Source organism: Prorops nasuta, unplaced genomic scaffold (assembly GCF_024137725.1).
Source record: "Prorops nasuta isolate Cenicafe-Biocafe unplaced genomic scaffold, Cenicafe_Pnas_1.2 PNAS00027, whole genome shotgun sequence".
NCBI classification, from domain to species: domain Eukaryota; kingdom Metazoa; phylum Arthropoda; class Insecta; order Hymenoptera; family Bethylidae; genus Prorops; species Prorops nasuta.
The window spans coordinates 2,976,604-2,994,782 of NW_027116824.1; the positions used below are offsets into that span (position 1 = coordinate 2,976,604).

An 18,179-nucleotide genomic window follows, 5' to 3' on the forward strand; every position below is an offset into this window, starting at 1 on the left:
TTACACAAACACACACATGGACGACTAGGTATCTCGAGAGTTTACGCGTGATAGTTGATTGCTGCGTTCACCGACTCGCACATATGCCTTACTTTTCCTTCGACATTTCTTTCCAACACTCTTTTACTATCCTCTTGCACGCAAGGATCGTGTCCCTCTATAAGAAAAAGGATCCGATATATTGTCCTCTATATTCTCTTCTATTTCTAATAGCTCCTACGAATCTCGACGCATCTCAACTTTGTACTAATAAGTCCAACGCTTCGTTAAGCCAACACACACACACACACACACACACACACACACACAGCCTGACTATCTCTCCCTCCGATTTTTCTTCGATCCATTAAAATGTATATTTTCAAGGGAATATAATCGCGACTTGTTGTTTATGCCTATTCGATTGTATGAATATTTAATCGCGTCTTTGCGTTTATAAATAGTCCAAGACAATGAAAATTTCAACGTCGCGTTACGTAACGGCATGAATCGCCCTGGCCATTGAGATTTACATAATTGCACCAGCAGCTGGAATCTCGCAAGGGGTCCTTGTCGCACGATATAGCTGGTCCTGTTCGACCGAACAAACTCCCGGACCTTTTCCAATAGAGGTAGAAAAATATTTTTCTTACACTATAATGTATATGCGGTATGTGTTACAAAGGTAGCACACACAGCAGGATATCTATACATACGGCTTTAAGATGCTTCTGTAAATTGACTAATCAGTGACCGGTGAGGAAACGAGGATAGGGCAAGTGGGGCTCGTTGGAAAATACAATAATACACTGCAGCCGATATGCAAGATACATATATATATATATATATATATATATACAGGACGAGACGCTATCTTATTATTTTACTAATGCATTACGTCACTACCCTATTGACTTTATCAACCCTCTTTTAAAAGAGTTGTATTGCTGCGCCACTCTTATTGTTAATTGGTTTGCCGGTTCCTCTGGCTCGTTCTTATCGTCCAGCGTTTTCCTCCCTGCGTATATCTCAGGAGAGAGTAAAGTATCCTGCACTTTTATTCGCCACTCTAATATACTTGTGCCGTTATCTCGAAGGTCTCCTAGATTGCGTAAACTCTAATGTATCTAACTGTCGACCTATAACTCTTAATTCTCTACACGAGGCCGTAAATATAACGCAAAAATTAAGCTCGACTCTTTTCAGGTACGATGGAACGAAAGAACCTTTGCTTTCAAGCACTGCTAAATTAATGAAGAGATTTAAGGCGAGAACGCGAGTGGTTAATCCAAATAGTTAAATCGATCGTGTTTCTTGCGAGTATAGAAACCAGGTATAAATCTGGCTTCTTCGCTCGAAAATGTTTATTCCAATGTAATGGCTACATTAATTAGGCTCGGATGCATTACGGGCTTGTGTGTATTTTAAACCTTTGTTTATCGGTCAAGCTGCTGAAATATCTTTCAATGTAGGAAGGAATTTTACGCAAGCATATTGCGAGGATAAATATGTTGAATTGAATATTCGGGCGTTCGGCCAAACACGTTGTGATCTACTAACGTACATACGTGATATCTGTTTTGCTCTCATCTTGTATATTTACCAAATTTCATTATAAATAAACGACTATTTCGTTCTTCAAGGCGCGTACGTCCTACTATAATTTAAAGTTTATATATGTAATTTTCCTTTATAGGGAGCAAAGCCTCGCGCAATCGAGAAGAAAAACACACAGATCGACTTTAAATACCGGGGCTAAAATGTCTTATTATAATTTAAATGATAATAGAGCTACCGTCGAGCAGCATCAGCAGAGCGCAATAATTGATTTATAAAATTTTAACAATTGCCTATACAGCTAGCTGTTTTTCATTAATAATTGATTTGAGTGCGGGACAATTTGAAGAATGTGCTGCCAGGTGCAAAGACAGCTCTGCTGCATTGTTCAGAATCGAGTAGGTATATCATGAATTTTCCCAATGTTCCTATTAGTTTAATTGGAATGCAATTAAATGCGTTCGCCATGTGTGTAAGGCGAGATTTTTTCTCCTCGCTACTCGCGAGGAATATTGTTCTTGCTGTTGTTTGGAGCAAAGGCCTTTCGAGGTCAGTAAATCACACGCACGCGCGAATTCTCCTATATCTGCAGAAACATTGATGCAACTAATAGATGCGTATGTCACAGCAATTATTAGAAATCGATTTGGCGCATGCAATTAACGAGATAGATTTTCTATTTACGCGCGGCGCGCAAGCTGCTACTCGATCCTTAACAGCTCCATATACTTTTTTCATTTCTCTTAATTCGTAGTTGGTAGTTGAATGTGCATGGAAAGCATTAATTGCTTGTTTATGCTGTTTCCTGCAACTAGGAAGTAGGAGTGTCAGACGAGAGACGTTAAGTGGGTCAACAAATCGCCGATATGGTTATCTCTTTGTTTTTGTCCAATACGATATTAACTCGGATGTAGCGCTCTCGTATATTTCTATGTCGCTAAAACGATGTTATCGTACAACATTTTTACAGCCTTTTCTATACTAGCTCACAAATGCAAACTCTCTGGCTCGAATGAATCATTTATTCCACTTACGTATATATTTTACAAATTTATCACGTTTCCGAATATAATAAGTAAACTATTCTTTTGTCTATATAATTTCGTTGCAATTTCATCGAAGAATGAAAGATTGCGTCGGTAAGGTATATAGGTATACATAATTTTAATAGTAATGAGATATCGTGTGCTTTAAAATAATGACGTAGGTTATAGTCTCTTCTGCTGCATCGTATTAGCCGAAAGAATAGCTTGGCGTAAATACGATTGTGGTAATAGGACAAAGTACTTTAAATATTCGTAGCCTAGTGTTACGCTAGTGTTGTGTGTGTGCGCGAGCGCTTATAAAGGTTATCTATTTACAATGAGAATATAAACTGGGCTATCTCTCTATTAACTTTTACATAATAAATTCTATATGTATATACGTATGCCTTTATAACTTTCTGATAGATTCATCGGTGCGTTAATTTATATTTTACCATATAGACTAGCTGGTACTAATGAGCATGCAGCTATAGACTGTCATTAATATAGGTTTTTTTCAATGTTTCATTCGGTAAGATAGTAGGTACGTGTTCTATTGAAACGTGCTCGCGAGATAAAATCGAACAAACAAGAAAAGAGATGCACATTAAGCTGTTGCACGTGTTGGCTGATTCTTAGTCATCACGTGGTACCTCATCGCGATAAGCCACTATTAGAAATATAAAGCTTTTTCGTAGAAATAAGAGATCCGACGCAGCCAGAACTCGACCTGCTGTCCTCTTTACGCCAAGCAACCTGTTGCACCAAGTGGAGGTGCTATGTGGAGAGGCCAGCTTGCCTGCAATGTGATTCAAAGACATATCCATGCACTCGAACAGTTTTATTTATTCCTATCACTGCCTTGATTACTCTACTTAATGTATGCAATGCTTTATCGTTTCTTTCCAACGACTTATTTTTTATTACCACTATATAGCCTACTTTGAATCAACCATTCGACAAACTTGCACATTTATCTCGAAGCTTTTCACATCTGACGAAACTGGGATCAGTCTGTTGTTTATTTCGAGTTTTGACTGGTTTACTTTCTCCAAAAGTTTACTCAGCTGACACTAAGCAAATTAATGTCCGTATTTTATCGCATGCAGAGGGGGGGGGGGATGCTTGGAATGATACTTTTCTACTGGTTCAGCAACTATTTGTGTGCCGATCTATCGCGTTTGTTATTTGCTATAGAACACTAATTTTTCTATCGTTAGACTCGAAGCTGTAATTTGAGGAGAAATTAGGCACTTGAAAGATAAAGTATTGAAAAGTCTAGACAATGTCTTGTGTATTTTATCTTTATTTGGTAATTGATATCCTCTGCGTCGTATAAAGCAGACGTAGTGTCTATGTCTAAAAACATATACGCAGCGATTTAGGGTATAGGTTGGATAGCCATTATCTGCATAGTGTTGTTGAATTTATGACCATGCTAAAGCTGTTAATCGGACGACGGTGAGCTATTAGATCGAAGCGAAGTTTGTTGAAATGATGCGCCGCCTGCAATGTGACACACGAAATGGCTAAAAGCTTGACAATGTATTTTCGCTTTATTTACACACCTCTAGAAAAATATTTTGGTCCCGCCAGACATATTAACGCTGCTAAATGGTGCTCATCAGCATTAGGTAGAACACGTGGTCTATGCGGCGGTACCGCTCAATAGACTCACTTATCACGCCAAGACCTCATGATCGTGTCGGTACGTGATAGAGACCTCTGGAAACCCAGCACTCAGCTCGCTATACGCTCTCTAACGATACAATAAGAGATGCCATAAAATACAATTAAAATTTATCTCCTCATTCCTAGCGTCACAATTGCTATTTCTGCTTTCCAAGAGTCTTTGATGACAAATGAGCGATATATTGATTTAGCTCAACCCATTTTAAACAATAATCAAGAATAGCTCCGATTCTGGCAAGCTATAATCCAATGAAAATGCTTTATCGACCAAAACCTCTAATATAATACGTAAATAAGTCTATTTCCACTCTCTTCTATTCCTTCGTGCCTATAAATTATTAACACTAAAACCTATATAGTTTTGATTTATCTCGGTATTGTTATAGCTTATTCAAGGTTCGTACTTTCGTAAAAATAAACATGCATACACTTTGTTTTGAAAATTTTTGCAGAAAATTGATATGACCGCATGAGACGTATCTAGCTACATAGTATTCGTTTAATTAAATCTATGTAGCACGCGTAGGGATTAATCCGATTTGAAGCGAGCCCCTTCCAGTCATCATCGATCCGAAGACTGAAGCTGAATTCTATCCTACAACCCTTGCAAGCCCAGCACCTGTCTTCTTTTTCTAGATCAATCATTATTCGAAGGCACAAAAGAACACCGTCGATGTAAAGTATTGTCCTACAAACATTCTTATTAAGGATTATACGCGTGTTGACGACTCGTAGCGGTATGCCGCCTGTATTAGTACGTATATTACTAAAAATACACGGTACACAAGAGCCCTCCTCCGGCCTCCCCTCCTCCCTCGGCTGCCAGTAGTTTGCGAAGCGACGAAACTACAATCAAAAATAGTTACCCTACACAGCTGGCGGTTTGTCGGCACAGGTATTTCCGAGAGATATCTTTCCATCTCCAATTGTGTATTTTCCTTTCCCTCTTGTACACACTGAATTTGATCGATCACTGGAAATATGATTTATTGCAATATTTCTGACACTGAAAGACTAATGTTTAAGAAGGGACTTGCCGATTTTATATTACAATTCCTTTTTGATTACGAGTTTCCGTGTTCCCTAGGCTTCCAGAGCCAGAATCTACAGAAACATTATTTATGTAGTTTCTATTCTTAGTGAGCACAGAACAAAGAAACATTTGTACTTTTTAAAGCTATCAGAGCAAAAGGAAATCCAACTGGTACAAATGAATATAAAGAAGATATTGGTTGTATAAAATTTAATTTCAATATTATTTTCAAGTCATATTAAAATTGTGTCAAATTTGCCATGCCCCGTGACGCAGTCAAACGTGTTTGTCTTCTCTGGCAAATTATCACACACATGCGAGCGAACGATAAAGAATTTTTGTCGTGCAGAAACTATGAGCATAGCAAAAATCTAATTGGACACATTAACCCGCAGTGCTATAAAAATAGATCTTTGTCAAATAATATTTTGCATTTGAACATTCTTAAATATCCTTGACGAATATCAAAATATATTTTTTAGCAGACACACATGCACCTATACGTTCACGAATGACTTGCCGATTATTATTAAACTGGGCAAATTCTCTCGCGCGAGTCACTTATCGCAGAGTTTCGCTGTGTTTATTCCATTTTTATATATAGTAATTTCGTGTCGTCATGTTGTAGAATAACATGCGAAGGAACGATATTTGAAAAAGCTATAAAAATATGTAAAGAAAGACTACTTGTTTAATTGGGCGTTGATGGGAATGTGCTTAAAAAAAATCGCCCAACGTGGGGCTCGAACCCACGACCCTGAGATTAAGAGTCTCATGCTCTACCGACTGAGCTAGCCGGGCTATTTTTCTTCAAGCGTAACGTACCACGACTCTCGAGAGGGGTTGCTTTTGCGAAGAGCGCGCGTATAGGAGCCAGGAGGGGCTTCGAAGCTCTAGTATCGTATCTATAGCGTCTTTGAGAAATCACTATAGCTATAAAGAGACATTCAATCGTTCCCTTTTCACGTCTCACAGTTTAAGCATTTTACCAAAAAAGTGCACAGTGAAGTTGGTCGAAATGCAATCGAAACAATCAATGGCCACGGTTTACCATAATATCTTATTCAAGATTAAATGGAACTGGTACCCGAGCTACATCTATATAGGCCATAATTTAGCAAAATTATATTTAAGCCGTATAATATTTTATTGACGCCTGAGGATTTCTCACTGATAATCGAGGGCACTCCACAGTTTAGAAATTGCTCGAATGAGAAACAATGGTTGAGGAAGAGTTTTGAAAATTGAGCGTTTTCGATAGAGTACGCATATGAGAAAGTATTGGTAGGTATATTTCCGATGGAAAATGTTGGCAGAGAGCCAAGTCGAGCGTTCCTCGGTAGAACGAAGAGATTCTGAAGAAGGAAGAGTTTGGAGGGGGGGGGGGGGGGAGCACACTGTGCAGGCTGTACTTCCACCAGTTCCACCTGACCTCGCGCGTTCTCGAAAGGCCCCTTTAAGCCAGCATATGGGTCTTTTTACGCGTGCTACCCTTTTGTTTATCCGAGCTAAATCTCGCATTATTGGCGCTTGCGCGCGCGCTACGGAGAGGTGCAGTCGTACTATATGTAATGCATACCCGGCGTATAGGCCGTTGTTGTGGGAGCTGAGCTACAGGGTAGCGGGGGTCGATGGTCGACGCGGCCGGCGGTCCACGCGTACCGTCGTCACTGCCGAAGCTCGCTCTGCATGGGTTTTCTCGATTAATCATCTACGTGCTTTCCAATCTCGCTTGCGCTTTACACGTACACACACACACACACACACACACACACACAGAGGCGCGCGTTTAGCGATCAGCTTTCGCGCATGTACAATTTGCTAGCTGGCGATCGGTAGTTCGCTCTTAGCCAAGGATGTTGCAGCTGTGGCAGGATAAATTTAGACTTGTAATTCGATGAAAAGTTGCAGAAATTCCGCCAGCTAATACCGCACGGTAATTAGAATGACATCATCGACGATTAAATTCTAAACCGCGCTCTCCTAATTATAGCTTTCCATTTATACATGTGCATGCATGACTCTGTCTATGCATGTACATAGCTTGCATCTTTGGATTTTACGAGCTTTCGCCAGCGACTCCGAGCTGCTCTTCTCCTCGGCTGCTTCTTGGAAATTATGGATTTATGTAAATGACGAAGGAAGAGCAGATCTCAGTCAGCTGTCTCATTAGCAGCAGATTACAAGTGTGACGTCGAATAAAGAATGAAGCAGCTATCAGGCAGAAGCTGTACGCGCCAAGCGTCACGCTATATTCCAACGTCGGCAAATTCCTCGCTTGTCAATTGCCAGTGTTCCCGACTGCCGTCACTATCGCCCCTATAGGCTGGACCCGGGGGAGAAAACAAATCTCCACACTGACGTCACTTGTAACGATATCCCAACGAAAAACTCGCTATACGTGATGCTCGTATTCAACTACACAATTGCGTAATCCCATCTTTCAACTCTTATATATATATATATATATATATATATAGAGAGAGAGAGAGAGAGAGAGAGAGAGATACGATAAAGCCTTTACTCCCCTTTTTCTACCCACTTGTTGTTCACAATAAAGAATAAGACGCAAAGAGATTTTCATTTGAAACAGCGCCGTTAAACCTGTTTACTTCGTAGAGTCAGGAAGGTTAGTCGAATTTACGTTCAGATTGGTAGACGGCTTAGATCGAGACCATCGAGACTAGTGTAACTATAGCGATATAGTTGCAACGTAGCGAAAAACGAGGTGTCGGATACACTGAGATATGAAATTATAGTCAGCTGGCTACCGACTCAATTTCAATATGACCCTCGAGGAAGAGCAGCGAAATACATTTGGTCCCAAGCTTCACTTATCATTGCACGCAACCATGTCCTTTTAATCGATACTTGCTATTTATTTTCTTGCGCTTTACTATTCTGCTCTGCAGCGACAAAGACATATTGTCAGACTTTTCAGGACAGCATCACGATACTTTCATACAGTATTCGTATTTCATTCAACAGATGCTATATAGATTAATTCGGAAGAATGTCAAGTAAAACGATTTATAGCCCCGAGATTCCTCCAAACGGTATTTTTCGCACTTGTTAACAGAAAGTTGCAATTCGTTGAGGTAGAGTTTTGACATAGGTACTCTTATTAACACGTATTTCTGCATTCTTACAGTGCCTTGAATATTTTCACTTTGCAAGTGTAGATACAATACTTTTATCAGTAATGCAATGCACAATCTCGTACACGCAAAGTATATATATGTACAATAATGGGTACGAGTTAAAGGGTCTGAAAGAACTGGGCAGGAAGTGACTTTACCGGCCATTAAGTTAAAAGATGAAAAATATACCTTTCAAATGTTAGATCTGTACTAAATGAGACACGAAAGATGCATAGATAGCACATATTCCAATTGAAACTTCGCTACTTGAAACAGTCATATATCTTCGCCCGGATAGCTCAGTCGGTAGAGCATCAGACTTTTAATCTGAGGGTCCAGGGTTCGAGTCCCTGTTCGGGCGATATTTTTTTTTTTATTTTCAAAATTATGTAACTTTGCTTATGCCTTTATTAAAAAATTATCTCAAATATAAATATATATATTTTTTTTAATAACAATGAAATTTAATTTTATTTCATGGTATAACAAAAAATTGCCACACATTGTTTCATTTTTAACAAGTTTATTATTACATGCTAAAATAATATTTAATATGATTCTTTGTTTTAGTTGATTTTACTTCAAATTTCTTTGCGGTACAGGGGAATGTGCTTGCAAATTGGTGGGAAATCAGTAGCCCATATTATGCAAATTATGGAAGTCAATCCTAAATACATGATCGAACCTTTTCTGATAAATTAGAAGGGAAAATGGTATTTGGTAAATATGTTATACGATAAATATAGTGGAATTATAGTAATTCTGGTTTGATTAAAAATAGGTTACCGCGCGTTTAATCGTTCCAAACGTACAGAGCAATTGGTAAAATATTGAGGTCTTGGTAGTTCTGGTAGCAACTCAGCATGTCGAAAATTTTGTACTTTACCCATGGTATCCAAGTAGCAGCAGTCGCGAAGTAATAGGAAAAATTGTCTTTAACGAAGTAAAGCTCAAAAGTCAGTACTTTTTCATAGCCATGTTACTATGTTGTCATAGCGGCGTCAAAGTCGTTTCAGTTCACGTTAATCTCACATGTGACCAACTTCTCATCAACACACATGCTTCTCTTCTTTTCGCGTTAGCCGTTAGGCCGGATCTACATACTTTACGTTTTTGCTCCATATTTATTTCTCACGCGATACTCTTAAATGTTATCTCATAAACCTGTCAAATGTTGAATAGATATTCTCCGCACATGCATACCATAAATTCAATACATAAACATACGGATATGGTTGTGCATGCAACTACAAGCCCAACGTTGATTCTCACTTGGCTCATAAAGACTTTTAATTTCTATTATACGTAATTTTCTATCTCTGAGGAAATCGTATATCGTTCGTTGCTGCCTATATGATACAACTTAATGTTTTCCCACTATTGAAAAAACAAGTGCATCGAGCTCTTGTAACCGCGCGATGAACAATTGCACTATTAGCAATTGGGCAGGCCCGAGGCCCCTGGCTCTCCCCGATTGTCAATCTCGATAAGCACGTTCGAAGGTTAGCAGGAGTAACCTTTCGATCGTAAGCACGCTCAACGAGGCTTTTACACGTGCAGCTTTAAAATTGGACGTATTAAACTGCATGGGCATTTACATAACCAATTACATTACTATATTGCGTTTAAAGAAGTCAACAATGACGCATAATAATTTGTATATGCAGAGTAGTCGCGCGCGCACGTCGTCGTAAGAATCGTTGCCATAGTTGATAGTGATTTTGTGTCTGGCACGTTACGTCCTTGATTAAAGAGACGTTGGAATTTCTAAGAGACCTATCGAAAATAGAGGCATCAGGCCTCGCGCGGTCATTACGCGTTATACCTTCGCTTCCAGTCTACATGCTCGTACGTGTAACGAAGCTCGTATTTTCGTTTATTTCGATTTACGCTTTCCGTCGACTCGTAAAAAGGACTTCCTGTAATATCAGAAGCGACTATGCTCGCGCGTTCGCGGGCTTTACAAGCGTGTCCAGCCAAAATCGTAAAACCGTAATTACGTTTTTATTTGGATCATGGAAGAGAGGAGAGAAGAAATGGCGTATATTTTCCTGCTATATGTCGGAGAACAGAGAATCTTCATCGACACGGAATACCATAATATATAATAGAACCGGCAGAAGGCACGCCCTGTGCTAAAACTAGAATTTTCATGCTTCATAAATTCGCGTCAGAGTCGATTCAGCGTCAACAGGAAAATAACACAATTACGGTACAATTATCGTATATATAGGAGGAAAAAGAGGAGATGGATAGCTCATCTGCTATAAATTTGTATCGTCCTCGGTTCGCGCGTTCATATTTTTTTTTCTTTTTCTTTTTCTTTTTTAAGCTTGGAAGAAATATCTCATTAATTATCTCTGAATGAGCGATCGCGCGCGCTCGTATAGAGCACTCGACTGCAGCTTGCCAAGAGCGAATAGAGATTGCATAGCCGCATTTAGAAACGAGCCGCGAAATAAACAGGAAGAGGAGCAAAACTGGGAGGGGGGGGGGGGGAGGGGATGGGAGGTGTGCGTTTGCAAACGCCTATATCTCTCGTGCCCGATAATCCCGTGTGTATTTCCCAACATAGCGAGCAGCCTGAAACGTGTTTCTTACGAACGCCTTTTACAAAACAATGAGCTATTTGTTCGAAACGTACTCGCGCGCCAGCGTCATTTTTCTTTTCCGCTGCTGGGCTTCGTGGCGTGGTGTGGCGTGGCGTGGCGTGGCGTGGCGGCAACGTTGCTTCTCCTGTTCCCTACGCTCTTTAGAGTTTTTTCCTGGAGCCAAATTAGAGTCAACTTGCAGTAGAGCCCTATTATACTCGGGCTGCGCGAGTTTATTTCTTTTCTCTCGTGTTTGCTTTAGGCTCTTTATTGGGATGCTTCTTGCGTCGTCCTTCGTGTGTATATGTATACGGAGTGGCGAATGTTGCCACTGCAGGCTGCAGGTGAGATGGCGCGCGGGCTCGAGCGATGAAGCGTGCGAGTGTATCAGGTAATCGTTGTAGGATCTAAGGCGAGCGCGAGCGTGCACCGAGCGGGGCGATCCGCGACGTTGACGTTGGTGTTCGGTTGGTTGGCACAACGCTCGGGCCTCGGACCTACTCCGGTCTCGGGACAGTTCGGGGGGAGGTAAGCGAGTAAGAGCGAAGAAGCCTGACTGAAGCAGCAGACTGTTTGGTGCCAGCCAGTGAGTGCTGACTGCTGGCTGGCTGAGGCGAGGCACTGTGCCTGGTCGTCCGTCTCGTACCAACCAATCTCCCCTCCCCCGCACTACTTGTCCCCTTACTTCCCCCACCCACAACCTTTTCACAACTTTATGCTCGTTACTATATATACTGCTACTATATATCGTACCTCCTCTTCGGATACTTTTTATCTTCCCTTTCTATCGCTCTTCGTCAGCTGCTTCTCCTTCCTCCTTTCGATACATGCTCCGCACACACACACACACACACACATGAATCTTTCGCCATCTCGGAAACGTCCTGTCCTGTCCTACCCCGTCCTGCCCCGTCCCACCTCTCGCCCAGTTTTTCCAATATACTCGCAATTTCAAGCCGACGAGAGAGACTGTATATTTTTCCGCTTATCACAGAGGGGGAAAAATCAAGGTCGGAATAAGGGCAAGCAACGCTCGCTTTTTCATGTAATTGTAGCAATTCTCTTATGCGTCGAGGAAACCAAGGGCACGCACCACGACTGTATGTACGTGCACCGTCGGCTTTAATAAACTCGAGTGCTTTGAAATCTAATAGGGAGTATCTCGCCGCGCGTAATCTTGTTAGCCCAAATAAAAAAAAACCTATTGAAATATAATGTAAACTTTAAGCGATTGTCACAGTTCGCTTATCAAACCGAACATTAATCCTTAAATTAAATTGCCGAGTATAGATATAATGGTACGATAAAGATTTTTAGCCGTAAAAAAGCTTTGCGTCGTACGTGGCAAATATTATAAGATTCTTTTCTTTTCGCTCTTCTCTTCTCGTAACAATAAGCGCGGAGCTTGCATTAATTTGAAAAACCACTGGATGATCTACTTAAATATGAAGAATGAAGCAGCATTGAACTGATATGCGATGAGCCAGGCTACAATACACGGAACGAGACGAAGCTGAAGCAGCGCGTGGCTCTGCATACGAAACGAACAGATACGCTCGACCTAAATGCACGTGTATGCGCGTTAGCTTCCATACGTGCATCTTGCATAACATGAATATACATATACAAGAGTGGACCAAGCATGTGCTTGATCAATGCTTAGACTCGTACCATGCGAATCCTCCATTCTCAATTTAAACTCAACATCGAGTAATATCAATCTCAATGGCATTAATTCCTTCTTTCTTTCCATTAGATTCCTCTCTATATACCTACACATTAAAATAGTCGCAACTTTCGATCGAAGAATATTAAATTATTGCGAAAAATAAATGTCTTGTTCGAATCTCATTACGTGCAATCACGTTGGAAATTTACGAGAAAACAAAGTCTTGGAAAGTGAGCGCGCACGAGTCTTGCAAAATAATAAAATCTTCCAAAGGGTTATCGGAGAGGTGGATAACGGTCTGTCACACGAAATACGTAGCGACTCGTGCAATTCTGTATAACTGTTATTTCTATCGGGCATCGTTACATCATTGCCATTTGGAAAGCGTCTATAACAAAATAAATGCAAGATAAAAATCGATAAACAATAACACGGCCTTTTTTTAACTCTGACTAACAAATTAGCCAGCCAACGACTCTCTCTCTCTCTCTCTCTCTCTATATGTGTGTGTGAAATATTTGTTTTTTAGTAAAGAAACAATACGGTGCTGTCATCACTTGTGCATACACTATGAATCACTCGACACGGCACATCGCCTTTCTCTCTCTCCTATATACTCGATAATTTTTTTTTCTTCTTTCCTAAACTATACTTTATTCAGAACACTCGGAGATAAAAGCTCCTCTTTAGCATTAAGAACGTATACGTTTTACCGAATAAGAATGGTGGATAGAATAGGATGACGTGATTATTATCGCCTTGTGCACGACCTTCGACGTGCTAGGTGCATACATATTTGGCTAGCTTGTTATTTTTAAACCATATCGATGACACGATTCTCAGATTTATTGAACATCCGATCTTCATGTAGAACACGAGCGTTACTTTGATCCGAGCATGGGATTTACTCCTTAAGAACGTCTCTATTTCAACAAACCTATACGCTGCTTCTGATGCTCATTAACGAGAAAAATTTTTTTTTTCTTCATCCATGAATCAGTACCGTAATACGCTCGCAAGAAAACCAGCCTAATCATCTTTTTCAAAACCTATAATTTACACATTTATAAAGCAAACGTATAGTTGGCACGTTTTGCAAAAATATAAATGTATACACGGATTATGAAATTTGATATTAAAAATATAGAGATAATAAAATAATCCTTTTCGACTTATTATCTAGGGCAAATCATTCGCCCGCGCGAATGATAATTCTCTAATATATATCATTAGGAAATTTTACACGTTAAAGCTGCAAAACGCGTACGTGACGCGGCTGACGCTCGTTTCTTATACATGCATATGTGTATCGCTGATGATCCTCTTACATCGTTAGAGAAGACACGAAAATGGTGTCGTGTAAGCGGCGGGAAGACGATGATTTTTGCTTATATAGGGAGTAATTAACTATATGATTAAAAGAGAAGACCTTTTGCGTGTGATAATTGAAGGGATATTAAATAAAAAATGAAGAAACGTACGTCGGTGAGAGAGGATGGAAATAATAATGTGGATGGTAATTGAGATTTTATATTGGTGGCAATCTCGTATATCGTGAATTATTGAGTCCTCAATATCGATTCGCTTCGGAAGCGATTTGCGCATGTAAATCACAATGATGGACATATTGCTTACTGCTCGCAACAGATTGTTGATTTAAAGCTCGGCTCTAATTTTGCTCTATTATAAAATTTCATTATGTATCAAAGGATTTATGAATTATTAAAGGAAAGTTATTGCACACGTATTTCGAGAGTATATTGCAGACTCCCGGTATAATAAAGGTATTTCGCAAGTGCGTAATGAATCGGAGCTTTGTTTATAACGTTGGTGGTTATTATTGATGAGCCATAAAAGATCGGCTTGTGCTAAAAGATAATTTTGCGGATTATGAAAAAGTCTATTAATCTCGCGACTTTAATCGTGTCGTATATATAGTGCGTATATGTATACATATTGTATGTATATGGGTACTCTGGGCCGATCGTTTTATACAGAATAAACAATGTTCTTTATCAAGGTGAAATCTCGGAGAACAAAGTTTCGACTTAATTCGGATGATGCGAATGATATTTTTATGCCAAATCTTCATAATCGGCTGATTCGGCTGTACTCGTGCAAATAACAGCTCTGTTATTTTCTTGCCTCTTGACATGCTTTTTTTTCTCTCTATAAAAGCGAATCGTGCCTGGATAGATCTGGCCAATAATCATGTTACCCTTTCCTGCTATAATCATGGATAAGGATGATTCATCCCGGTCTTGTTATCGCTGGCCGTACATAATAAGCGCAAATTAACAAGCCAGCGAACCACAAGATTCAACAGATGTATCGTCTGGCAGTTACGAGAAATTTGTCTTATCAATTTTATTGTTTCTTTAAACGCTTTCCTTATTCCTAGCGTTTGCCACTATACTCTCATAAATATCTTATATAATTTGATGCAACATTAACCATTGCTTACAATAATTAACCATTGCTTACAATAATTGCAAATTGCAAATTACATTACACAACGCATCATTTCATTATATCCATGTACAATAACGATAAGGTTAAAAACTTGGCGATACATAAAACGAAAAATAAGATAACCGGAACCTTTTTCAAAAACATGTTTATTTAAACGCGACGTACGGTAACTTTTTACTTTGCTCGAAATTGTACTTTTTATACGATAATGTATAGAATATCGAGTTGCAATTAGAGTTTAATTGTTTGCAGTAATCGAGCGTGAATGTCGCAAACGGGGAGCGTGCTATGTACGTACGTGCGTAATACTTTACGTTACACCCTGTACAGCGAGAAATTGGCTATATCAATTGTTTCCGACGCGCATTATCATATGTGCATTTGGTTCTAATGCGGCAACAACAGTGTCATAAGTGGTTTCGTTCGGCGCCTTTCCTGTTTTTTATGGGGGCTGCGCCCCACCCCATCACCGTTCCCCGTCTTTTCCTTTTGTAAGAGTAGGTAGGGTTCGTGGAACTTTCCACTCCAACCGTCGTGAAAATCAGCTTCAAAGAGAGCTACCATGGATAGGCGACAAAAAAAGAGGAAGAAAAACAGTGGGAGAAAAAGAGAGAGAGAGAGAGGAGGGACCGGAGAAGTGGCTAGAAAAACCCCAAAGGTACCTATATACTAACTCTAGCTTTATAAAGTCTACCTTAAAATCTGCGTGGATGCGTTAAATGTTTTCGCTATACTTTTTTTAGCAGACGCAACTGCAGTATCGCGACTCGTAGCGGCGCTACACCCCAACCCCAGGACCCCAGCTCTCTTATTTTCCCCCTAATGCTTCACGATTACTCGTCAATTTTCTGCCATATACGTCACCACAACGTCATCCTCTAGCTGTGCTCATTATTGTTACTGCATGTCTACAATTTAAAGCAACGTTAAATCACAAACGATCGAGCATCTTAATGTCTCTTATAAAAATAGTTCTTTCATGCACAATTATGCTCTACGTATAGTATTACTTAATTGACTTTAGCTCGTATCTCTGCCGCAGTGGTCTTGCACGAGCTGCTTGATTTAGCAAAGCGAAGCGAAACGTCATTCGATTAAAAAAATATCTATCCGATCTGTCATTAACGGTTACTAATTGTGACTCATAAGACTTCCATTGTCTTCATTATATTTCATCATATACTAAAGTAACCTGTGGTAAATAGCTGGTGGCAAAACCGGTTTACGTCGCACTTATACGCTTTTTCAAATTATAGTTATCAATTGACCTCTCTTAGCGACATATGAGCACAATATAGCTCTTGTTATTTGTTAGTATTTTATAGTCACTAACTCTTTATTATAAATATATATTTATGTATACCTGATACTGTGTGTGTGCGTGTGTGTGTGTGTGCTGGTGTAAACATTCCATTGAAAAGGAACATAAAAAAATGTTTGAGTGATCCTCTTATACTAATTTTTCTCATTGCCTCGATTACGTGTAGGAGAGGTAACGTGTTTCCAACGTGTTTTTATTAACGCCCACTATACACGTGATTGAGCACGCGCAGAAATAATTTAACGCTCCGGATCAACAGTTTTTTTCTCTCTCCTACTTTTTGTCGCTTGGTCAAGAAGACATGCAATTTTTGCTCGATCAATCGTGGGGAAAATGAGCAAACGAGCAATGAGAATTTTCACGTAATTCTTTCCCAAGGGAGATTCTCGAGAATTTATATATATATATATATATATATAAATGAAATTTCGAAAAAGGCTAATAAAGGAAATTGGGATATTTTCATTCATTCCTATCTCTCTTATCGCCTTTTTAATCCAAACTGCACAATTATTCTGGATAAAATCTATCAAGAGTCTACGATGCCTATTTGTAAGAGCTGACGAAAGTCATTTCCGCGTTGCATCAGGCTGCCGATAAGTGGCCTTGTTGTTTACCGATCGTCGATAACGATGTGCAGTCTCTCTCTCTCTCTCTCTCTCTCGTCTTCACTACCTCTCTGTTATTCCTATAGCGGAGTAGCTGTTATTCCGTTTAAAACTCTTTTTCGTCTCTGTTGATTTCTTGGTATATTATTTGGGTTAAAGCGGTTACTACTGGAAGATTCGTATAGCTTTAAATTTATAATGACTTTGTACGATCAAATATGCTCCGTTTATCAGCATATCTGCAATGCAACAGTTACAAACAAGTGTCAGAAGTAATCTGTTTGACAAAGCTTCTCTAGGAATTTCTAATAAACGTAGCTCTTACTTTTTTCTTCACGTATACTGCTACAAAGCAGCGTGTGTCACTGACTGGTGCTGTATGCACAGCCATGCACGCACTATTTCAACCATTTTACTATAAATCGATGTGCGTCGTAACGCTACACCGGCGGCCAAGAAAGGTGTAAAGTAATAAAAGTATTGGACCATATGCTTTATTTTTATTAAAACGATTTTTATGGCACCCTTTCTATTTCGTTGACTCTGATTCTCTTTGTCTCTTTTCAAAGCATCGTATTACACGCGTCCTGCCCAAAGGGTTGATCGGCTTTTTAGCTCTATTAAACGGCTTGATCTAGATAAGTACGTGCACAGGAAACTATTGTACCGAATTCTATTGTCGTGAGACTTCCGACAATGCGTCAAATCGAGAACCAGTGGAAAATTTAGAAGACTTTTCAGACCTAAGGAACTATATCTTGTGTATAGCTTGTCAAAATAGCCAGCAATCTATTATATCCCGTACGGTTAAGTATATTTTGAATAAAGAATGTTTTAAAGAGGGCAGCTTTTACACATATGTATATATACTTGCATGCAAATCATAAAGACGAAGGACGAGACTTGGAGAATATAACGCGTGCGTGCCGTGCCCTCGCGAGTATCGTGAGAAAGTGAGATTTGAACAAGTTTTAGCGGCCAATGGATTTTCCTGTTATTTCAAGCGATTCGATCGATGTCACTCATCGTATGCTGCAAGACAGATTCGTTACGACAATTTAGGTAGCTGAGCGCGCTATTAAGGGGATCCCT

The 18,179-nt window shown here is 39.7% G+C and overlaps 1 protein-coding gene and 2 non-coding genes across 3 annotated transcripts in view; 2 read left to right on the top strand and 1 right to left on the bottom strand.

Moving 5' to 3' along the window:
• Positions 1–18,179, top strand: part of Sesn (Sestrin) — a 62,484-nt gene that overhangs the window by 19,957 nt on the left and 24,348 nt on the right. The gene's annotated exons all lie outside the window — the stretch shown is intronic.
• On the bottom strand, positions 6,015–6,087 carry TRNAK-CUU (transfer RNA lysine (anticodon CUU)). The gene has a single exon. It is a non-coding gene; the product is annotated as a tRNA-Lys (tRNA).
• On the top strand, positions 8,715–8,787 carry TRNAK-UUU (transfer RNA lysine (anticodon UUU)). The gene has a single exon. It is a non-coding gene; the product is annotated as a tRNA-Lys (tRNA).